Source organism: Motacilla alba, chromosome 5 (genome assembly GCF_015832195.1).
Source record: "Motacilla alba alba isolate MOTALB_02 chromosome 5, Motacilla_alba_V1.0_pri, whole genome shotgun sequence".
Lineage (NCBI taxonomy): Eukaryota > Metazoa > Chordata > Aves > Passeriformes > Motacillidae > Motacilla > Motacilla alba.
In genome coordinates this window covers 6,926,519-6,950,724 of record NC_052020.1, presented here as the reverse complement: position 1 = coordinate 6,950,724, position 24,206 = coordinate 6,926,519, and the positions used below count along the sequence as shown (strand labels likewise).

At 41.9% G+C, this 24,206-nt stretch overlaps 1 long non-coding RNA gene across 1 annotated transcript in view; it reads right to left on the bottom strand.

The window, feature by feature from the left end:
* LOC119702171 overlaps nt 1-21,138 on the bottom strand; it is a 44,993-nt gene extending 23,855 nt beyond the window's left edge. The window contains exon 1 of the long non-coding RNA XR_005257275.1: nt 21,075-21,138. This is a non-coding gene — a long non-coding RNA (uncharacterized LOC119702171). The remainder of the gene's footprint in view (nt 1-21,074) is intronic.
* Nucleotides 21,139-24,206: the final 3,068 nt, after the last annotated feature.

Here is a 24,206-nt window from a genome sequence, read left to right as displayed (position 1 = left end):
TAATTTAATACATCCAAAATTAGACAAGGTCGGGGCCAAATTAATAAAATATGGCCCTGAAAGTAAGATGATGATATGGCATACAGCAAACATGCATATATGTTTATAAATTATATGATGTATGACTCTTATTATCTAGTCAGAAATATTAATAATAAGCAAATATAAGAAAACAAAGTTAGAAAAAGGTACTGTCACCCTAAAAGCAGAGACCCTCCATCCCCAGGAAGTTTCTCATTGTTCACCACCAATTCCATTAGATTTTCTGACTCGTGTGGGATGTTTGTCTGGTCTCTCAGACAGTGACTTCTCTGGGCTTTTTATAACCAATATATTGTGCTCTCTAAAGGTCACCACTGAGACCCAAACACTCTGGCAGTGTTTTACTGGTGAAGAAAAAGATTTTCAGCTCTGAGACCGAGCTAAATTTATAGTGAAAAGTTTGCTTGGCTCATAATTGACCACAGAAGCAATAAAGGGTTAAATCTTCTGTCTCATTTGGAAGACTTAAAACTGATGTAAAAGGAGGGACATTTAATTTATCAGCTGCAGAATGAGTAATAATTTGGAGTGCTCCATTAAAGACAAATCAAGGATTTCAAACCTGTTTATTTTTTCCTGGTGCAAACACCCCTTTTAGCTGATATGCAAGACTTGGACATCATGACAGATTTTACAAATATTGCCAACGTGAATGCAGAAAATAATGGTCTCAAAACCATCTCTGTTGTAATGATGCAACAACAAGGAGGAGGTAATGTGGTCATTTCATGGTGATGCCTGTGGCGTGTTTGCCCCCTAACATGAGGAAGTTCCTTTCTTTTTCACTCTTCTCTGCACATGGGCAGACAGTGTGAAGTGAGATAGAATGGAAGACCATACATATGGCACCTAAATCAGTGTTGATTTCCTTTTGCTATTAAGTGAGAAAAATTCCAGTTATCAAGACCTTTTTGTAGAGACTTTGGATCAGCCCGTACATACGGCAGCGCCTCCTTGGATAGTGCAGCTGAACTCATGGGAAATATTCACCATTTGGAAATAAGATCCTGGTTAAAATCGTCTGCTGCCTTTGCAAAGAAATGTTTCTGGGAAATGTTTTGTCAATAGTAAACTCAGATTAGGATGGTCCAACCAAATAAGTGGGCAGGAATATATTAGCAAGAAATGACAGAAGGTTTTTAGCCAGATCCACAGCTTGAGAAATTCCAATACCTGTAATAGAGCCACGCTGATTTCCACCAATTAAAGCCAATTAAAGAGCTGGTCCTTTATTTTCTTTTTGATATGTTTTCCCCTAACACATATACAATACTTTCCCAAAGGTAAAACTTGCTTCAAAGCATTTTCAGGGAAACATTAAAGAAAAGGAAGTTGTAACACTGCCTGCCATTATTTTATCTAGGACTTTACTGCAATTAAAAAGAATATAAAACGCTCTTGCTGCCCTGGACAGTTACTTTTGGATTTTTAGCCTTGGAAAAACACAGGGTAGGACTCCTTGTGTCAGAGCTAGGGCCTCCACATGTTGTCCCTGCATTACTCTTTTTGATCCTGTTAAAAAATGTTACCCTGTGCAGCTCCACGCATCAAAGGAACGCTTGTACACACTGGGATCTGTTTCAGCCCTTAGGCAACGAGACCAAAAGACCCTTCTCATAAATTCTAATTCAAAAGTTTTTAGTTATCAAGAGGAAGTTTCCAATTGCTCTCTCACATGTGGGAAAATATGTAAGCTACTGAGAGGACCTTTTGTCTGCGAATTTAATGGGGGCAATTTGCAAGGGGGAGTGCAAAGGTTCTAATATGCAGTGTGCACAGACAGTAAGCAGGCACATACTTGGTATTTAATGAAGTTCCATGAATCATTAGCCATACAATAACCATTGGGTTCTATAAATCACCTGCAAAGATTTTTTTTTTTTTAAATTTTATTTTTTAAGGCCAATAAGTTGAGCAGCGGAGTGGAGCACATCCAGGAGACCAGGAAGCAGGAGGAGGAAGGAAAAGAAAAAGATAAAAGTGGAGCAACATGATGTGTTATCTCTTAGCTGGCCTGCCAACCCAAAATTAAATCTTGTTGGTTTAACTTGTTGACTTTACAGGAAAACAAGGCAATAAAATAAAACTTCTCCTAATAAAACCCACTATGATTTGCAAGAGGAAAATGTAGCTGGAGGATCACATGTATTTTAGACATCTGAACTGGAAAATATGCGTGAGGAATTGTTCAATTTTTTTCCATTATTATTTTTTATTTTGTCTTTTTCTTTATTAATTCACTCTCCTGATGAAACATCCCTTCAGGAATTCCTTTCCTTTAAAAACATTGAGCCCTACTGTTACAGCTGAATAAAAGCTTAATTCTTTACAATTAGCAAAAAAAAGTAAATCTCATTTGCAAGGCAGACTCTCATAAGTGGAATTTTTTTATACTGCAGAACATGCTGCATATAGCTCTGTGCCTAACCTGAAAAGACCAAATTTTGGCTGTAATTATGCAGGACACAAACTTCATACCGTGTGATTAAAAGGCAGAATGACCACAATCCTCTGCTGAAAAATGCAAAATTCATTTTAGCTGCTCAGGGAGCAGACAGCAGATTCTCTCAGTTGCTCAAGTCCCTGCTAAATCTCCCTAAAGCAGAGCAGTGACATCTCGCTCCTTCTGAACTCTCATATATTCTGAGATGCTACACAGTAAAAAGTCCCTAGGTTAATTTATTTTTATTTTTAGTTTCAGAAAGGCACGGAAAGGGATCACACCCTAGTTGGCAATGCCATGTATTAGGACAAAGAAAAAAAAAGGCAATATTTGGGACTGATGCTGTGTCTTGCTCACCTCAGAGTACTTTAAAACTAGGAGCCAATTCCCACCCAGTGGAAGGAGAGTGGAAATAACATTTTACCCTGTCACTTTCCTTTGCTCATCAGTGAAAATCAGAGCCTAAGCCACTCAGCCTAACACAGCACAGCCCTCCCCAGATAACAGGAGGAGTTAAAATCCAGGGACCACTGCAGCTACAGCTGAACTCCCACATTTTGGCTGCTTTTCCCCCTCTCACTCCCACTTGGAGATGGGTTATAAAATGCAAATGGCAGCAATCAATCCCCGAGGTGGCATCCTGCCTGGTGGCATCCTGCCTGCCTGGCCCCAAGCGTGCTGGTGGCTGAGATAAAAGGCGGTGGCAGCGCGCTGTTAATGCATTCACCTTTAAATACCACTCCTGCCCCCAGAACATCCAAGGGTTTCCAGGCAGCCCCTAATGATCATTTGTCCCCCTTGCCATAAAAGCAGCACACAGCACACTGGCCTGGCCCTGCCCAAGAGAGGCCCCAGCACTAAAACAGCAGGGAGGTTGCAGGTAAAGAATCCAAATAAATTTGCGGAGCAGTTTGTCCAGAGTGCCTGCCTGCCTGCCTGGGCCCTGCCAGGATCCAGACTTTGCTTCAGCTTCCCATCCAATCCATCACGGCAGGAACCAGAGCAGGGCTAGAGCAGGGAAAGATGGGAGCTGGAAGACAAAACAGAGTAGGGAGGCTAAAAGAGAGATGCTGCCATAACCATCTCAAGACACACCACAAGACATAAAAGAGCCTTTTACTGTGACCCTTCTCCATCCTGAAAGTGATATGGCCAGCAATAAAACAACAAACCCACCAGTGTGATTCCTGGGCTAAGGGCAATGTAAAAAGCTTGGTTTGAAAGAATAATTACCCAATTTTAATTCACACAAGATATTTCAAGTTAAAATGTAAAAATAGCATAACAATGCCTGCAAACACTTTTTTATGGTGCAGCTGCAAAGAACTGACTGCTATGCAAACTCTATTTTTTCAGCTTTAAATAGCTATAATTCATCAACACAATTGCTATTTTTCCATCTTTAAGTTTATTCCCTGAAAATGATGCCCATTGAGAAAAGAAAGCTCTCTTCTTGGGCAGCTTTTAAAGTTGATATTCAAAGCTGAACTTTAACCTGAGGGAAAGAACTATTTCATTGACTCTGGGACAGTGGGGAGGGAAGGAAGGTCTGAAAGGAGGGGAAATATTTGAGTGGAACAACACCACACAAATTGAAAGTTCACAGTATTTTCACATGAATTTCGATGGAAAATACTCAGCAGCTTCACCCAGTCCTAGTTCTGTCCACAATTCAGTCAGTCTTGTCCTGTGATAATCCTTTCTCCTTTCACTAAAAGAAGAGGCACTTAATCACTTAGTGCAGAGAGATTGCCAGGAGGTTTAATTAAAACAACTTATTTTAAGTGATCTTAAACAAGAGGTAAATGTATTTATTGTTCTAACATTTGGAGTGGGATAGGGGAGAAAGGAGGAATAACAACCTCTCGGTACGCGGTATCAGGTTGCTCCTTTTATGAGCCATACGGTAGTGATTAGGAAGCTTAGTCCCTAAAAGTTTGCAGTCCTTCTCTGAAGCACACTGTTGGGATTGTTTTCCCATGTTTCCAAGGCTCTGCTCCCCGACACCCATGAAGAAGGCAGCAGTGGGTTGATGCATGTGAAAATGGTGATGGCCAAAGACATCGGCAGGGCAATGTCAGCTCTGCGCTTCCTCATCCTTCTCCCCCAGAGGAAGGTGTGTGGGCTCTCCCACGTCTTTCTAGGCTCATGACCTGAGATAATATCCTCACGTCCAAACACTTCCAGCTGCCAAGGGGATTCTGATCCTTCCCCAAACATCTTCAGTCGTTATTCACAACTTGCAAGCAAGTGTAGAACAGAACGGGATGTTTTTTCTGTTAAAACACAGAAAAGCAGAGCTCACAAGTCCAACTAGCAGCTATGCCTTGAGATGCAAAGAAATAAGGTGATTCCTATTACACTGTATATATAGTGGAATTATATTATAAATATAAAAGTGGATTTTTTCCCTTATGTTGCTAGGCTAAGAAATCATGATTTCTCATCATTCATCTATTTATTGAAAGCATTTCAGTGCTGTGCCTTGGACATTTAACGGGTGTATTGGTAATGGGAAATGAAAAAAGGAATATACACAGCTTCCTCCTTGGGAGAACTTCAGCTGGGATGGTTGGATGAAATATAGACCTCAAACCAGCCACTTGAAAGATTCCTGCCAATTTCACTGGGTTTCTCCTTGTTAACTCATCTGGATGCTTCACTTATTGCCAGCTCTACTGTGATAATCCTTGCAGATGAGTGGAGGAGCTCCAGTTTGTAGCGTTTAATAGCATGGCAACACAGTAGCTGGAGCTAGATTCAGCGTCTGAGTCAGTTAAACCTTAATTTAAACACTTAACCACTGTGTATTTTGAGTGTGGGCCAAGTCTTGTTCATGCTGAAATTATATGACACGTGCTAAGATGTCAGCTCAAGCTACGCGCCAGAATGCGGCGGGGCGTGAAGAGAGCCTGGGCTCGTGCTGGTCCTTAGGCCAAGCTCAGCTTTGTGCCTGCTTGGGGACATCACTGGGCAAACAAGCCATCAGTCGGGCCGGTGGGTCAGCAGGGCAGGGAGGGCCAGGCTGATGCCACAGCCATGCTCCCTGAGGATGTCTCCACCAGAATGTCTGTCCCAGCTGTTCCCCGGCCTAAACACCTTTCCTTTCCCAGCTCCCCGTGGGCTGCAAACAGCTGTGGAGGGAGAAACCACAGCAGGGGCCAAGGGCACACCCCACTGCCTGCTCAGGTGGCACCCTGGTGCCATCCCAAGGAGACCCGAGCAGGGGCACCAGCTTTAAGCAATCTCCCACTTACTGCTGGTTTTGCTTGAATCCAAGATAAAAGGGGCACTTCAGACCCGGGAGAAGTTAAAGGTTTGTATTAAAAATTGACTGTCTGGCTTAAAAATTATGGAGCTTGACAGATGGAGGATGAAAGGCTGCAACAGAAGAAAAACATAGGCCACCACCCTTGACACCGCTGACCACCCCGTTGCTGACAGCTTCTTCCCACAGCCCCGCTCTCTAAAGCACTTCCCACTTTAAGGAAATGTATCAGAACACAGGAGTTTATCTGCCCTGACCTCTACCCCCAAAGTGAACCCTCTTTCATGTTAATTCTCTTCACAAAACCCACCGCATGTAAGGTCCCTGCAGTGCTCGGGCTTATTTGGTTCTCATTATTTGGTGGTGGTGGTTGTTGCTGTTATCCTACAGCAGTTAAGCTCTGATCAAGAAATTCTGGAAGCACCTTAAATATGATGTCAGGTTTGCTGTTTGCCGTGGGTTTAAGGTGGGGAGCACAAGCCAAGTGCTGTTATTAGAGAAGCTTTTAAGAAATAAGAAAAGAGGAGAATTTTTTATCAAAACATTTTAAATCAAGACAAAAGAACAAAATTCTGTGACAGGAAGGCTGACAGGATTCCTCTCTTATATCTGAATGGCACCTTTCCACAGTTACAGCTTAACAGTTCAGAAGCAAAGAACTTCAGGGCCTGATGCTCTGACACAAATATCACAAATCACAGTCTGCCCATTCAGCTTAGGTTCCCCAAAACAAGGCAGGCATTACAAAAAATGAGCTGAAATGAGGGAAATATTATATTCACACAGATAGTAATAGCTGGGATCATTTTTTCCAGCAGACCACAAGGACTCTGACGATGAAATATATTAACCCTCTTCCATGCTTTGGCTGAACAAAATAATGTTCTGAACAGGACCCCAAAACTTTACAAGGCAACTTAAAAAGGATGCTCTAACATTCATCTAGCAGTTCTCCTAACAGTATAAAGTAAGGTCACAGCACAGCTGAAGAAAACTCATTCTTAAATATGAATGAATTAATGCATATAAGAGCTTTTCCCCCCTCTTTTCCCCCAGAGCTGAATTTCTGCAGATGATTTTCCTCTCTTGCTGACACTTAGAAGAAACACACTAATATGGGAGAGGAGGGGAGGGACCCTCACACTGAACAGGAAGAACTGAAGTAATAATTAAGATACCAGACTGCAGCACAGGAAAGGAGAATGTCACTCCTGGCTTTGCCCTGGTTTTCTGTGACCTGGAGCTGCTCCTCAAAGGGACTGGGAGCAGTAGCTGGCACCGTGGGAAGAAGCCACAAGCAGGGCGACCTGCACAGAGCCTGGGCTGAATTAAACATCTCAGTGTTCTTGAAATAGCCTGGGGGCCACTGGCAATTGTGATGTGCTGGACAGGGAAGCATTTTAAATCCAAATTTTGGGGGGGTTGGGGGTCTAGAAATCCCTATCCAAGCTGCTCTGAACAGATGTCAGACCAGGATGTTTGCCCAAAACCCTCTCCCAAATATATACAGCTACATTTCTTCCTATCAAAAACCAAAACAAACAAAGCATAAAGCAAGCAATAACAGAAAACAGAGCAGAATTTACTCTCACAGTCCAGACAGATGATATGGCTGAGCTAATCTAAAGCATCCCTACTGCCAGGAGGGGACAATTCTCCCTTTACTGCTTTCCCCCTTATTTCCTCTTGCTCCAGTCCCTCCCCTCAGCTCTAAAGCTTATTTGACTGGATAGTGAGAGCCTCTAATCACAAACCCAATGAAAAACTGATCCATCAAAACAGAGTTTTCCAGGAGATTAGTGGGTTAAATTACCTCAGCATGTGGTCAGAGGAAAGCAGGACCTGCGGGAGACAGTGACTGGGGTCAGGGCTGGAGAGGGAGGGAGCACTTGGCTGCTGGAGAGGGTAACCTGTGCCTCTGATACAGGAGATGCAAGCCAGATTTTATTCCCACCTTTAATGCATGTTTTTTAGACCCACTTGTTCACATAGTGGTGAACAAGACCCCTGTGCTTTTATTTTTACTGCATTTTCTTGCAGCCCCGGTGCCAACACAGCCCTGTCACTCTCCAACTTCCCTGGGCCAGCCAAGGGAGAAGCTGTCACACTGCACGTGGGAACATCAGTAATATTGAGTGCAGGAGATAATAAAAAAGAGGCACCACTGGCAGAAGTAGCTGTCATTGACACTAAGTGGGAGCCCAGTCCCTCCTCATGACACAATGCCGTGGTTTATATTTCTCACAGGAACTGAGGGAGAGGCTGAGGACCTCATCTTTCCCATCACAGAGGTGTCCAAGCTGACGAACAAAATTACATCTGGAACCTCTCTCACTCTCTACTGGGATGGAGAGGGAACTTCTTCCTGTTATCCAACAATTGTATCTTTTCCAGCCCTCGGTGTAGGGACTGGAACTCCAGTGCGTGCCCCTCTCCTTCCCCCTCCCCAGTAAATGCCATCACTACCAGGTTACATACAACTCTTGTTTGAAATACATCTCCTGCTTCCCAAATTAAAGATCAGCTCAGTGAGCTGTGGGCTGAAGGGACCTAAACTCTCTAAGCAGTTTAAATCTGTCTGCAGATAAATAGGGATTTTGAGAACCTGAGTTTTCAGCTGGTGGAGGGGACAGAGCCTTTAGGCACCTGGGCTGCCCACTCTGTCAATCCCCCACTTTGTTAGACAACAGAGGAGGAATCTGAGTCTTTTGTTTCTCCAAGCAATTATTGTCACTGTGATTTTACACCCTAGAAGCACACAGTGCTTAAGGAGCAAAGATTACACATGCAACAGGGTGTTTTTTTTTCTTTAAAGAAGCAGCATAAATAAAAAGTATTGCTCTTCAGCACAACGTGGCATTTGGACACAGGCCCACCAGGGTGATGGGGATGTTTTGTCTCTCCATTCATCCATTTTTAAATCCATAAGTTGCTATAAAATGAACAGATGCTATTAACACTTCAGTGGATTTGTGTGAAAACTGTGGTTCATCCTCAGCAGCAAGTTAATAGAAACACACGAGATTGCCTTCAGTCTGCTTCCCAAGCCCTGAGAGGGCTCACAGTCAAAAAAGAGATTTTTGCAGAAGATTCTTCAGGTTGCACACACAGAATAATGGTCTAATTTAATCATGGATGCCAGTTGCTTGTAGCCAAATGCCAAATGTGGCTTATGCTGTGGTATTTGCAGTGAAATAGATGTGAAATAATTGTACCAGGTAGGAATGAAGGTGGAATCCTTCCATCACTGAAGCCTGGAAGAGGTAGATGATTTTATAATATCCATATTCAGAGAAATAACTGAAGCATAAGCTTAGCCTGTGCCTGTGAAAGAGTGACACAAATGACCAGAAATCTCCTGAATCCCAGACACAGGAAAATTTTATCACCAGCATTTTCTAAACTGTAAAAACCATAGGAAATAAAAAAAAAGGTAGAAGCTGTTATTCAGCTGGGCACTGGAACAAAAGGATCTTTTCTAAACCGTTTCAACTTCTGTGATCATTCTAATGCCTAATTTATGCTCTGTAAAGATGTACTTAGAGCACACCTTTATTTGTGGTCAAAGCCTGGGACATGTCATCAATTCAGTTTAATCCTGGCACTGCAAAGTTTCCTGCATGGCCTTGGTGAAATGTGACATTATGGTTCAGCCTCCAACCCCTGAAAACGAGCTTAATAACATCATTTACTCTCTCCATTGCGCCGTTCAAATTATTCATGAATTTTTCAGGGTAAGAAAACATCTGCCATATGGCAACAAATACCAAAGAGCCCTGCCTTTAACTGCAGGCTCTGGGCTTTTCCATGGCACAGATAACTCTGACTGAGAATAGCTGTTTTGGGGCAGGGATAATTCCTCTGCCACAGCGAATTACCAGAAGTGGAGACAACTGGTCCAAAAATGCAGATTAGTGAAAAGCCATTTTTTGGTGCATTTGAGAAGGTGCTGTTTGGAAAAGTCATTTTTAGAGATCTGCTGGGTACTGGGGTCGAAACCAGAAGAAAAATTTTCTAAAATAGGTGATAGCCTGGTGGCTGAGGTATTCCTCTGTAATGATGGAAAACAACAGAGCTAATGGGAAACTTGAGTCTGGATCACCCATTCCCTACGTAACTGGTCCAACAAGCACCAGATCATTTTGCAGCACCCTTTTGCCTTTTCCAGTGAAAAAATCCAAGCCATCTTGATTCTGTCCTGCTAAAGAAAGGAATACTTTCTGAAGCTTTAAAACTTTGGCAGGAGGGAAAAACCACCTTGTCTCCTCTCTTAATTGCAACTACAACTCCCCAACACAGTCCAAGCTGAAAATCCCTTGTTTTTGTGCCTCGCCACTGGAAATATCACAGGTATGAAAAAATTTCATGCAATTATGTGATTAGGGGCACTTCCCAGACTTTTGCTCTTTTCTCTTAATTGTCAGGTTCTGTTCAAATACATGAAGTCTGTAGCTCTTTCCTTTGTGTGAATAGCTTTCTCAATCCCTATACAACTTAATATTCTGTTGCCCTATTAAGCTAGCCATGCAGAAAACGGTTTCTAGACAAATAATAGGAATAGAAAACGTATGAACTCTATACCTCAATGAGGTGTTAACTTCAAAGCCTTGTTATTTGGGAGTTGGGGTCATTTAAATGCTGACATTATTAGGCAAGGAAGTCTAAGAAACAAGCACTCAGTGGGAGTCAAAGATCTTTTTAAAAAGCATTTTCTTTATGCTCATCACACCCCAATTCATTTAGGATGGGCTCCTGTTCTATGCCTACACGTTTCCTAATTAAGACTTCTTTCCTTGCCACAATGTTTAGGTTGGAAGGAATCTGAGGCTCTCCATGTACCCCCTTCATGATTGGCATATTTTTTTTCTTTCCCCTCTCCCATCTCCCTGGTTGTAATTACATTACAGTGGCTTATCTCTCCATCAAAGGATGGGTAAGTGGTCCCTTTATAAACCTGCTCGGAGCAGCTGTTGGCCAGTCAGGGAACGCTGAGGCCTGACCAGAGCTACACTTTCCCCAAAGGGCTTATCTATATTGTGCTGCACTGAATGCGATGTGAATCGGTGTAGACAAGAACAAATAGCATTCAGCACATGTCAGCTAAGTGCAGTTTTAGCCTGGCCTCATCAGTGTTTAATCATGATTAGCTGACATGCACAGTTTATTGTGGTCTTCACCAGCCAACATATTGTGACCAGTATTACGTCAATTACTCACTTACCCAAAATTGCATCCAGACATGATTAAATCCTTTCATTCCTATGGCTTTGTGAAGACTCAGGAACACAAATTTGGCTCTTTGGGACCTGGGCAGCCAAGGCTCACATCTAGGTTTGGGCCTTGCCCCAGAATGATGCAAAGCCTCTGGACTATCCACTCAGGGACAGCTGCACCACAGGCAGGGATCTCAGACTGGCTGCAAACTCGGTCTAAGTGCTCAAAGCAATGAGGTCAGAGCACCACAGGCTTCAGCTGGCAAAGGGGCAAAGAATCACTCCTGGTTTCAGGCTGGGAATACCATTTGTGTCTCACCCAAAGCCCAAGGTGTTGCAGCTTTCCTGCTGCCAAAGGCACGTTAGCTCTGCAGAGCATCCTGCAATGCCCCACCTGACTGCAGCCTGGGACAGCCCAGGGAGGATGGTGCTAACTGAGGCACTGCCCGAAACTCAGTCCTACTGGGAGAAAAAGTGGGAGTTATATGCTAAATATTATGAAATAATACTCCTTTATTCCTCAAATTCTTGAACTGCTAGCATTTAAATGAGTTTTGTGCAGATGCACTGAAAGAGCCCCACACTTGCAGCAGCAGCAGCAGCAGCAGCAGCTCCACACAGACTCCTCAGGTCTCATTGGAGCTGCCCATTCATATGCACAAGACCAGCTCCGTGTTTACCCCATTCAAGCCTAATTCCAGCTCAGCTTCAGTTCCAAAAGCAATACACCCTTGGCAAGACACTCTGCTGATACTAATGGACTCAGAATTTTCTGTGTACTCAGCATGCATCTTGCTATAACTCCATATCCACATCCAACTCATCAACAATTGCCTTTTTTTTTTTTTTTTTTTTACTTCTTTGAATTCTTTCTAGAATCATGCAGACATATGGCACCAGGTGAATGGCAGAAATCATATTCTATGTTTTTCTGGTCCAAATCACTTGCAGGGATTTCACAGAGGCATAGTAGGCAGTCGATATCTTTTCAGCTGGAGTCCCCATTCTACTTTTGCACACCCAGTAAAGGCACAGCCAATGTATGTATTATCCTTTATTTATTTATTTATTCTCAGAAAGAAAAATGTCCTCTGGGCCCTTCTGCTTCTGCTAAGCTTGCATGTCGTGGGGTCGATGGAAGATCACATCTTCTAATGGTCCCCGCTCCTCCTAGTGCAGAGACACGAGGTTTGGGAACAAAAGGCATTATTCAGCTCCTGGGAGCAGAACACTGGCATCTATGTTTTATGGACTATTTGAAGCCTGAGATTTTTAGGGGTCAGCAGCCTCCCCAACCCCTGTGCTCGTTTTGCTGGCAGGACAGCTAAAACAAGAACAGTCTTTCTGAAACCTAGGGATCCTCAGGCTCCCAGGACTGGCAGTTACTGTGTGCAGGGAAATTCTGAGTTGTGTACGGTTGAGGCCACATCTGGTGTGAAATGTATTTACCATAAGCACCCTGACCACACTGAGGCAATGTTTAAAAGCTACGACATTTTCAACTAAATCACCATGAATCAGTCATCTGCTCTCTACATTTTTTCCTTCCTAACACAGCAGATTGCTGAAATATTCATGCATACATTTTCTTTCCTAATCTTCTTCCTCTCAGCCTGAATCTGAGGAGCAGGAAAGTGTAACATGCAAACCCAGAAATATTTGTTCTATTTGGATGTCTGGCCGTGGCTCCCAGTTGTGGTATCGCTGGATGATTCCAGGCAAAGAGAAGCAAGCTTTGCTCACCAAAGTCAAAATCTGACACCAATTCTGCTTTTGCTTATTTTGGTATAAAGCAAGAATTTCTCCTCTTTAGTCACTAGACTTGTACCATGAGGGTAAATTAGAGGGGAGGCAACTCAGCATGTAATAAACAGGAGTGAGAAAAGAGAACTCTGCGGGAGGTGAATATGAATTGGGTAATTTGAGAAAAATCAAATAATCTAAGGGGATAAACTGAAGCTACTTTGCTAAAAAAAAACAACAAACAAAAACCAAAAAAACAACCCAAAAAAACCTACCCTTACTCGGTCTAGGACTACGAGGTTTAAAGCCTGATGAATTCTACAAACTTTTGAATTACTAGGTAAGCAGACTAACAAGATTTCCCTGCCAATGTGATGAGCAGCTTCATCCACCTCTGTCAGTGCCATTCCTATGCCTGACCCAGGCAGGATTCCTAGAACCTGTGCATGGATAAGGTGCCAGTTGTACCAACAGTTTTGGAGAGTAGGGGCTAGGAAAAGACCCATGGGATGAACTGAAAAGTACAAAATCAGGGAAGTGCACTATCAACCTAACAAGGAGAAGGTTAGGGGAAAATAAATGTGGGAAACAGAAAAAGCAACAGGCAGATCATCAATGAAACTGGCATAGGTATTCCTGGAACTAGAAATGAAACACCACTAGACTAAAAAAGCCTACATTTCAATTATTAAGTATTAGGTCCTGTCTCCTCACCTCAGTATTGACAGCTGGGATATTATATTAATTAATTATATTAATTAATTATATTATATTGTGCCACAGGCTGCCTCTTTTAGATGAGGGTAATGCTCATTATTACTTTAGATATTGTCAGCTTCCCAGCTGTTCAAGCAGAAATGCTAAAATCAGTAAAATATATTGCTTCTAAGTATTTCTGACAGGAGCTAATCCAAGGAAGCTCTGTAGCTTGCACTAGAAAGTGGGTAGCAAAGGTGAGCACTAAGCGTCATCTCATGAAGGATTTCTGGATTTATAAGCCATGGTTTGATTATTCCCATTTTATAGAGGAGTCACAGAGGCAAAGGGAGTGGTTTTGTCCCATGACTGTGAATGGAGGCTCCAAGAAGTCCTTGCTAAGCACGTTGAAACTCTGCTGATCCTCAGCTCAGGCTTCCTCCCAAAGGTAGAGGTGTTTAAGCAGCCACTTGGGCTCTGACTGCCCTCATTTGAGCTGTGCTTTGAAAGGTGCCTGTCCCTGCAGCTTGAGCACACCCCTCTCTGTGCCACCATGAACACATGGACACCACTATGGTTATTCACTCCAGGACTGATTTTAATAAGGGACACCTTTCCATAGTCACAATTGCACCCAAACCATGGGCTGTGGTGGCCAGGCTTACTGGGAGAGTCAAATAAATGGGGGGGGAAAAAAATTAAGGATATGCTTGGCCTTAGTTTTAGGGGCTGTCTCATCCTGGTTTTACCTGATTTTTCCCCCTGCGGAGTCCCATCCCCAGCAGTGCCTCCTGTTGTCAAGGGCTGCCCTGAACTGCGCTATCAGCAAACCTCCAACCCCTCCAAAGGAAAAAGAGAACATGAATTAGCTGAAATAAAAGACCTTGGCCAGATTGCTTGGTTGGATAAAGCACCGTTGCTGTAAGAATGTGGGAAAGGAGAGTCCAACCACAGCTCATCCAGATTCCTTAGGCACACACGCCCAGTGATATGTATTTGTGAATATTTTCCACATTTATGTTTGCTAACCAAACTAACCAGTTTTTACTTGTTTAATTACTGCCGAAGAAAGAGGAACTGTCAGTGCTTTAAGAGTTATGCCAAAGCACAGGGTGAGTTCTCTCTGATTCATATGTTGCATGTCTACAGAAACCAAGACCCAGCATCAGGAATGCCAAGCACTTAAAAAAACAGCAGTCCAGCTCTATGGTGTATGTTTTAATCTAACTCCCTCATTAAATTAATGTTATTCCCAACTTTCCCAGCAATTTAGCAGTGTATCAGCCATTTTATCAAAACACAAGGAAGCACAAAGACCTTTGGGGGGTAAAAGTATGGGACCCAACAGAGTGTGCTATGCTAATGAAGTTTTATTCCTCTTAATTGCCAAGTGAATGAAAGTCATCCCAGCTCTGAATCTCTCTTTGGCTTCATTGGTACATGACATTACCACAGGAAGTAGATGAAATAAATACATAGGATTTTTTTATTTACCAAAGTGGAAAAAATTTCTTGATCTTTGCACACAGAAAGACATGGAGGTGACCCATGTGATGCCTTTCTGAAAATCACCACCACCATTAAAAACCCAAAATCCTCATAGTCCAGAAAATTTTCAAGAAACTTGGCAGGTTTTGGTCTTTCCATTCCCAGTGAAGATATAAGTTAGTGGAAGTGTAAGGTGAGGATGCCAGCTACCTCCTCTATATCCAAAAACTGGTCCTAAATCTCACAGGAAGAGCGGGACATGATACACAACAAGAAAGAAAATTTGGGGTAATATTCCAAGGACATTGGAGTGGGTTAGAATCAGGATGGAAAACATGCTCTAATAAAGCCCTGTAACATCATTACCATAATGACATCTGCACATGGCTTTGTGAGGATTTATTTCAGGTTATAAGGAGACACACATATACTTCTGGATGCACAGGAATGCAGTGTTCAGCCTTGAGGTGAATTTGCGAGGTGAGCCTGAGCCCTTCCAGAGGCCCGAAATGTCTGCCCATCCATATTGCTCTTATCTCTGCCTGTTATTAAACTACAGGATTTGACCTCCCTGCTCAGTCTTTTCACCTGCAAATTGCAAAAAGCAATATTCAGCTTTCTTGCAGAGAAGGATTTTAGAATTAGAGAGATGAGAGTGCTGCCTCTCACCGTGGAAAAACCCCAGAGAAATGCACAAAAAAAGTCAAGGTTTTGATGTAGGATGGCCACTACTCCATGCACTGTGGAATGAAGGAATGGTGGGCGGGAAAAGATAGACACTCCTCCTGGGACCTGCAAAAGTAGCTGTCTAAACCTGGAGACTTCACCTCTAGAACCACACATCTGATACCCCTTTATAATCCCTCCTGCAATTTACTCGTCACAGTATCCGCGACAGGTAAATTAACTTAATTACAACCATCACACACTTGAGAAAACTGGGACACAGCAAAGAAGCAGCTCATTGTCACCACTGGCACTACAGCCCAGACCTTTCTGATGGGTAAAATCACTTGTCAGAAAACACCAATTCAAGTTTTCGTTTCCTAACATAGGATTCTACCCAACACCCTGAGATTAGCCAAGTGTCCCTGAGGTTATTCAGAGGCAAACCAGGGTTTGTTATATTTGTTCTGAGTGAAATCACGCTGCTGAAATGGTGTTGAAGAGAGAAGGGTTTTGGTTCTACAAATCTTGCACCTTGCAAGTTCAAGTAGCCCGCCTAGACAGTGCATTTTATGCTGTGCTGACATGTGTATAGAGGAACAGTTGAAGCAAGAAGCCTCATGTCCATGGTTGCAGCAGGAACAAGAAGGATACTGTTCAGGTGTGTTTGTTACGTCCTCAGATGTGCTGGTGGTGTCAATACGAGTTTCCCAGGGCCAGGTTCTAAATGCCCAAATGAAAAGTGACTCCCCTGGACTCAATTAGCCCAGGTCTCCCCTTTCAGTGCCCAATTAGAGACCAAAGGATCTTGTCACAGTTGTGTTCACAGCCAGGGAGTGGCTGCGTCCAGCACAATGTCATTCATTGCCATGGTAAATGCAGTTTTTGGGGCTGTTTCTGGGAGAATTTTGGGGCTGTATCACCTGCTGTTTAACGGACAAGTGATAAATTCACAGTCGGGAAATACACAGCAACAAGTGAGGGCACAGACAAACCAAGGTAAGAGAAGCAAAACAAGCTTTGAAAGTGACTTTTGCTTAACAACAGCTCCCACCCAATAGAAAAACTGCACTGGCAGTAGTAAGGCGAGATTAGGGAAAAACTTGCATCACCAGAAAGGTTGTCCCAGAGAAAATTGCTGTCTAGAGAACTGCAAAGGAGAATCCAGTCCTTTTCCTGCCCTGAGCAGATCAGGTTTTGAGGATTTTGTGCAAGGCTTGAAACTATCTCCAATGCTAAATGTTAACAAGGCTTTCAGATAGTCCTGGGATGCTGGGATGTAAAGGCCAAATGAGATCCGTTTACACAAGCAAAATGGATATTTAAATAGAAAGCAGCCACCATGAAAAATGTTTTTAAAAATGCTGTTTTGGTTAATGCAACATGCTGTACTTCTGCCAACAAAGGCAGTTTCTGATCAGGACATGCCGTGCTTTCCTCTGGAGATTTTGCAGGCAGGGTGGTCTTCCATGAGGGAGGGGAAAGAGCTTAGTTAACATTACACATCCTTCATATATGCAGGCTGGTAAATGTAAGGCATTGCAGCTGTGCAGTTTGTCACCAAAAACCAAGCTGAAAGGAGTCTAAATGCAGGAGACCGACGGGAAAATGACCTAGGCACTCTCAACACCTTTGATTCTCCCCTTTCAAAATAAAGCAACTTCTCCTGCATTTGTGCAGGTCTTTAGAGAGAATGGTAAAGACAGGGGAAAAAAAGGGACAGTTCAAAAAAACCCTAATAAGTGATTTATTATTTTCACATAGACTACAAAAGAAGCCTGCAGTCCCTTTATGCTACATTAAGTTTATTTTGATAGGAAAAGGCTTTGGCACTGGAAGAAGACTGCATTTTGTACCACAGAGATCTAAATCCATTCTGGAGGTACGAGCTGCTCTAAAGACCTCAGCTTCCCTTGCCTTTACAGATGCCTGTGGAAATCACCTCTGTGCAAAGGAGGGATGTAGCTGGCAAATCAAGTGCGTTTCAGTGGGATAACATATTGCTTCCATTTAAGAAAACATCCTCAACCAGTGCATGTTTAAACCCAGTGAGACCTGAGCACAGCTAAGGCTAAACATGTGCTGAAGTCTTTTTGTGAAACAGATACATGTCAGGAAACACTGATCAGTTGGAATATGGGATTCATTCTCTGGTTCATCCCCTCTTTTCCTCCTAGAATTTCCAGAGTTTGAAATGTAAAGAATCCATCTAAGTTAATAGGGAGATGTTTATGTAATTTTATTTGTATAGCAGGTACAAAGAACTCATTTTAATATCATAAACATGGTGGTCACCTTGCAGGCTAAACAATTTACTAAGATCACTTGTTTTTATATTGGCAGATCTTTTAAAAAAATCTGCAAGTTGGAAATTTTGTGTCTGTCTTTGAGAGGTGAAGCAAAGTAATCAAGCCATACTGTCTGGCAGGTACTAATTCCAAGAAAATAGATATTACACCAATTATACATATCATTAATGTTGCTATTATTATTATTATTATTAGCAGTGTTTTCCATCCCGTGCAAAGCAAGCATTTGAAACATGAATATAAGATTATTATATCATTAGAACCATTCTCCTTACCTCTGTGATTGAGATTAGAAAGACTTGGGAAACCTGTTTATCAGATTTCTTAAATTCCAAAGGTTTTAGCTGTAAAAATTCAGCTCTGGTAAAAAGGAATAATTTAGGAAAAGATGCATTTTTTCTAATCTCAGCCAAAACTTATTCTGAAAGAATTCCCACTGAAATGGATGGGATTGTTCACAAAGTCGAGCCTCTCAGCATACATACAAGAGAAGGAATGCTGCGCGCAATTTTGAGTCATTTTCCTACTCCCTTATTCCCAAGTTACAGTATAGTCAAGATGGCCACTTCAGCTTTCAGGCTCACAGCCTGGAGAGCTGCTCCAAAAGTGTATTCCCAGCTGAGATGGGATCACCAGTGAGTGGGACCAGCATAGGGCTGAGTCCGTGCAAGAGCACAGTCGGATGCGCAGCCCAGGCCATGGCTGCTTCCAGCTGGGAGCTTGTGACCCATCACATTCCTGCAGAGATTGTGCCACCATCCCTCCTCCCTTCCACTTCCTCGGATTTGCCATCTCTTTTTTGCAGGTTTTAGGGCACGAGTGAAGTGGTTGGGGTGGGCAGGAAGGGTAACCTGGATCAGCAGAACATCTGCCCGTGCACAGAGCCTGGGCAGCAGTGCTGGAAATCTCCTGTGTGGGATCCAGCTGAGGGCATCTTCAAAGCTGCTTTTCCCATATGTTAGCAGCAACGAGGGGGAGGAACACATAGCCCCATTCCAAGCTAGGATGATCCCATTTAAGGCTGAAGCATCCCTGCAATGTAATCACAAATATACAGAGGGAGTAAGGATTTATAGTTTTTACACAACAGCAGGACCATCAATAGGGTTATAAACCAAGTGCTCGTCAGTAACACCATGATTTTGCTCATTTAACTCAACCTAATTCAGGTCCTTCATGGCAGCCTTTGAGACATGATGAAATTTTATTTTCTCACTCCCATTCACCCAAACTCCATGAGATACATACCAGGCTCACGCTGCAATGACCTCCACAATCACACTTGGCTCTTTGCACCTCAGGCTGCAAATCTTTCAAATCTGTCAGGTCATTACTTTGCCAGGTGTATATTCTGCACACAGTGACAAGCCCCAAATCTTGTCACTGCACAAGAGTAACCTGCTTTTAGACCTTTATCAGGCATATATTTCTACCAGATGGCCTACTTAATACCACAAACCATGAAAATCTATCTTGAATTTCTTTATAAAACTCCTGAATTGCTGTGGCTTGTACCAAGCAATCGGTCCCAAAAGTCTGAAATTAAACAATTGCAAAATCTGTGTTACAAAAATAACATGTGGTAATACCAGTTTTGGAAGATTAGAGAAATGGGGCACAGCTACAACCTACTCACCTTGGGCAGCACTCATGTAAACACAGGGACACTCAAAAGGAACATGTTCATTACAATTTCCTGGAGGAAAATTCTCAGACTGCTACAGAAAACACCAAGACTTTGGGATACTCATCCCAAAACATGAGATGGAGGATATGAAGAGATGTTACAGTGCAGAAAAGCTGCACTTGGAAATCCTTGGTATTTTACAAGCCCAGCCAGGTATTCCCAAAAATAAGGAGGAACTTGAAGGAAGAAGAGAGTCATGCTTAACAACAGGTTCTTGGTACTTAATAAACCATTAGCTTTTGAGACACATACATCTCATGTACATATTCACATATTTAATGAGCCATAAATATTTACCATACAGGGATTTCCTCTTTGTTTTTTTTCCCCACATAACACTATTTCAAAAACTAAATTAAAAAAAAAACAAACTTTTTCCCTCTGAGTTGTATATTGAAAAGAACAAAAGAACTAAGGAACTAAGAAGTCTGACTCTCCAACTTTCTGAGACTACTGTCATTACTGAATGAATGAAGTAATTTTGTGACGAAAATCATTCTTAGAAGAAAAATATCCAAATATTAGTATCTCCTTACCTTTTAGTAGGAATGGGTAATATTAAATTTCTACTGCATTAACTACTCTGAAATACCAATGTAAATTGATAGAACCAACCCAAACTGATCTGATTTGGTTCCCCCCCTTTTTTTTTTTCTAGAGGGTGGAAATTTTTTTTTCTTCTTTCCTGACTCGTGAAAGACACCAGGCAGTGATGTGAATGATGTGGTGAAAGCTCTGAGGAAAAAAAACCTACTTAAGTCAAGGAACAGGGGAAGTGGTCACTCTGCGAGGTCATTTTCCCTGTGAGACTCTGTGACAGCTGGAGAAAATTAACCAAAATATCTGCATTCCAGAGAGGTATAAAAAGAAGAAAGAAAGGGAGGGGAGAGGAGGGGTTAAATATCTTGTGGAAACCTGTAGGAATGGCAATAGAATTTTCTATATGGGCTCGCTCAATCTGGTTTCCTGACAAAATTCTACGAAAATAGGAGGAGATTTTTAAAGTCTCAGAGGGTAGTCAGGCAGCCAGCTCCCTTAAAAGTCAGCAGGACACTCATTAAACTTGAACAGATTAGCTGCATTGGATCTTTTCTCTGATGCTGGCACAGGGGCCACACAGAAATCTCATTCCCAACACTTTATTACCATTTAAAGCGTTACAGATCAGTCACACTTGCAGAGTGGAAGAGCTTGGAAGACAGCAATAATATCAAGGTATCAGATGGGTTCGTTTCCATGCTTATTTTTCAAGGAAATGGCCAGTGAATGCCAAATTTGTTCCTACACTGTTTCTGAATCCCCAGCATTGCTTTTGTTTTGCGATAAAATGAACCCAAAATTTTCTCAAACATTTAAAAAATTGATTAGTATTCTTTTAAAAAAACCCACAGGTTTTCATGCCATATTTCTCCCAGGCCAAAACCAAAATTGAACTTTAAAGCCTGAATCCTGTCAAAATTAGTGCGTTTTTGTGAAACATTTTGACTCTGCCAAAGTCAAATATTAATTGAAACCATACCTTCCTACCTTCAGAGCACTTCCATCCCTGGATGGATCCTCTGGTCATTTCAGATTACTCTGCAAAGAAGAAGAAAGAAAACAAAGTTTCTTTGAGATGAAGCAGCTCACTGTTGTAATTTCAAGCAATGAAATCAATGCATGCAGGAGGGATTCTGAGGTAACAAAACTCTGGCCATGTCCCTCTGCAGACCCAGGCTCAGGCACCCCCTCAGCGGGAGAAAGACAGACAGAAGGACACAGGCAGGACTCAGGAGATGGCATCCATGAGTAGAGGCAAATTAAAGGGACTCAAAAGCAGAATTAAGATATTTTTTCAGACTCCCAGGCATTACTGTTGAGGTGAGGATTTCAAAACAACACAGCTCGCATTCAAGTAACTAAATTTTACAGACCACTCTATCTGTGATGTCCCACAGCAAGATCACCAGATTTCCCTCTGAAAATCCATCTACCTCTTGAGTTTTTTTTCAGGAAGCTGAGCCTTTCCAAAAGCCCTGTGCTAAAATCACAAGCCTTTCTAAAACTGCTGAAAGGAGGCAGAAAGACAAACAAATACTACAGAGAACTTTGAGACATGGCAACCCACACCAGACTATCTACAAGTGCAGAGGTAACTATACCACATCTGCAGAAAGGCTGTGTATTGTGGTGAGAACTGGACGTTCCTGCTCACTGCTGGTTTCACGTTCATTACATCCAGGATATGCTAGCATGACTTCTAGTTAGCCAAAGCAGAATCTGCAGAGAAAGTTGCAGAAGGATTTCACGGGGTCTCCAAAACCTAACTCAGAAAAACTGTATTCTCTCCATTGCAAAACACCACCAAGAGTCTTTTCCTCATAGCTTGACCACTTTGTTTGAAGCCTCTGACCACAGTTATCACAATGTCACTGCTCTTCATTTAACCTGTTTTTCTCAGGCAGTTTATCTATTTTGTGGAGCAAAAAGAAAACAGTGTCTGATTAGGGAAGTGTCTGATCTGTGTGATTTTGTTTACTCAAAATTTATTTTGATTTGCCCATTCTCTCTTTTCCTTTATCCTTCAGATGATAAATAGCTGAGAAGGAAATAAGGGAGCTCCAAAAGGAGAAAAAAATAAAAGGATGGGAAAGTTTGCATTACTAACTCCACTTAATGCTAACCTCAGGTTGTGTTTTGGAATCTGATATAGGTACTGTCCAGGTAGCTAAAAAAATTTCCCCCAGTATTTACAGAACAGATAATGGTTTAAAATGAGCATTAAATGGTCCAAAATCTGAACTTAACCAATTAAAAAGTCAGATAACTCTAAAACACGTTGAATTCACTTTTTTTTAAAGGAAGTACCTAATTTGTGCACTTCTTGTTTAATTTTTAAATGGACCAGAAGCAGAAGTTCAAAATGTCCCATTAAGCCTTGCTTTCTAAGATTGCTGCTTGAGCTTTACCTCAGTGAGATTCAGAAAACTCCAGATAAACTGTTCAGCTTGTTATCTGAACCAAAATGCTGGTCATTTGAGGATTACTCAACTCCCTATCTTTACCAGACACCTTTTTTTTACCCATTAGTGCCTCTAAGCCATCATAAAACCTCTCCCCACACGGGGGGCTTTCTTGACCTGGTCATGGCTGTGTTTATTCCTGCCATGGAAGTGGCAAGTTTGCCAGAGCAGCTTTCTTGTGTACTCTAACTACTTATTGCTGTTCATAAGGAAGGAGAAGGGAAGTAGTTCATGAGAACCTTACTGGTACGTGTCATACTTCTCTCTCGGTACTTTTCTGCGGTTAATTTGATTAATTTTTAAAAGGTAAATATTGAAATACATTCATTGACATCCCGTTATCTGTGGTTGTTTACATATAGAGGACAAATCCTCTCCTCCACTCGAAGCCAAAATAAACAGATCTTGTACAGGCAAGTTCCAAACTGTCTGGGGGTGTTGGATTTATCACCACAGGCTGCAGAGCTGTTTGGTGCCTGTTCCTGCACCCCAGGTTTGCTTTTTTGCAAAGTTGCTGTGTTTCCTAGAGAATCTTCAGGCACAGTTGGTAGCTTTCAGCCTTGACTGAAGCAATGTCAACTTAGCAACCTTTTATTTTTACATTCTTAATTAATGAAGACAATAAAGATATGACAATGTTGAAAGAAGATATTTGGCCTATTTACCTACCTTGACTGTGAGCTGGAAAAGCACTGTAAAAGGCTGAGTGATCTGACTTCTTAACCTGATTTTCAAATTAGCTGATTTTAATGAGAGAATGAAGTATGCAAAAGCCCTTCACACCTTTCTACTAAGGTGTGCTGTATCTTCATACCAGACAATTGCAAGGACAAAAGGATACTAAATTCTTTTTTAAAAAGTCATAGAATAACTCACTAACCAGTCTCTTAACTCTTCACTGAATTCTGTGCTTGAAAATCTACCAAGTCTTCCTCAAACAAAAAGAATTTGTAGTGAATTAGCTATCTATCTGTCTATCTATCTATCTATATATATAGATAGATATATACACTGAATAATAGTGTCCTATTCAGGAAAAACCCACCGCTTTTATGCTTCAAATTATTATATTTATAACCAAATATATCAATCTGAAAACACATATTTGATAGACTCATGGAGAGTAATGTTGAACACATATTAATCTGTGAATCTGTCTGCAGCAGAGCTGAAAAGCAAAATAAACATACAATTAAAAGTTACCAGTACTTATCTTACAGGGTGATGTTCTGGTATTTGCTTTCATGTAAGAACATTCCTCATCAAAAACTTATTTCCCCTGGATTATCATTTTTAAAAGAGATAAGAAGCTTTTGAATTATTTTCTGCTACTAGGAAGGTGAGTAGATTATAACTGTTTTTGTTCCATGGACCAATCTCCATTGTTTTGCATACAGGGTAGACTTAAAATGTTACCATTAACAATTTACACCCACTTGCTGGCCATAAATGACTTTCCTGGTCCAAGGCAGTGGATTGTAAAACTGCTGACTTCACTGCTGGAGCACTGCAGAAGAGAAGAAACTGGATGAGACAGAGCAAGTCCTAAATGCCTTCCATAATTAACAAACATGGCAAGACAAGTTATGAAAAACAAAAGCAGACTGGACAGATTTATGCTTCAAGTCTGGTACTTTTGAAGGACTGTC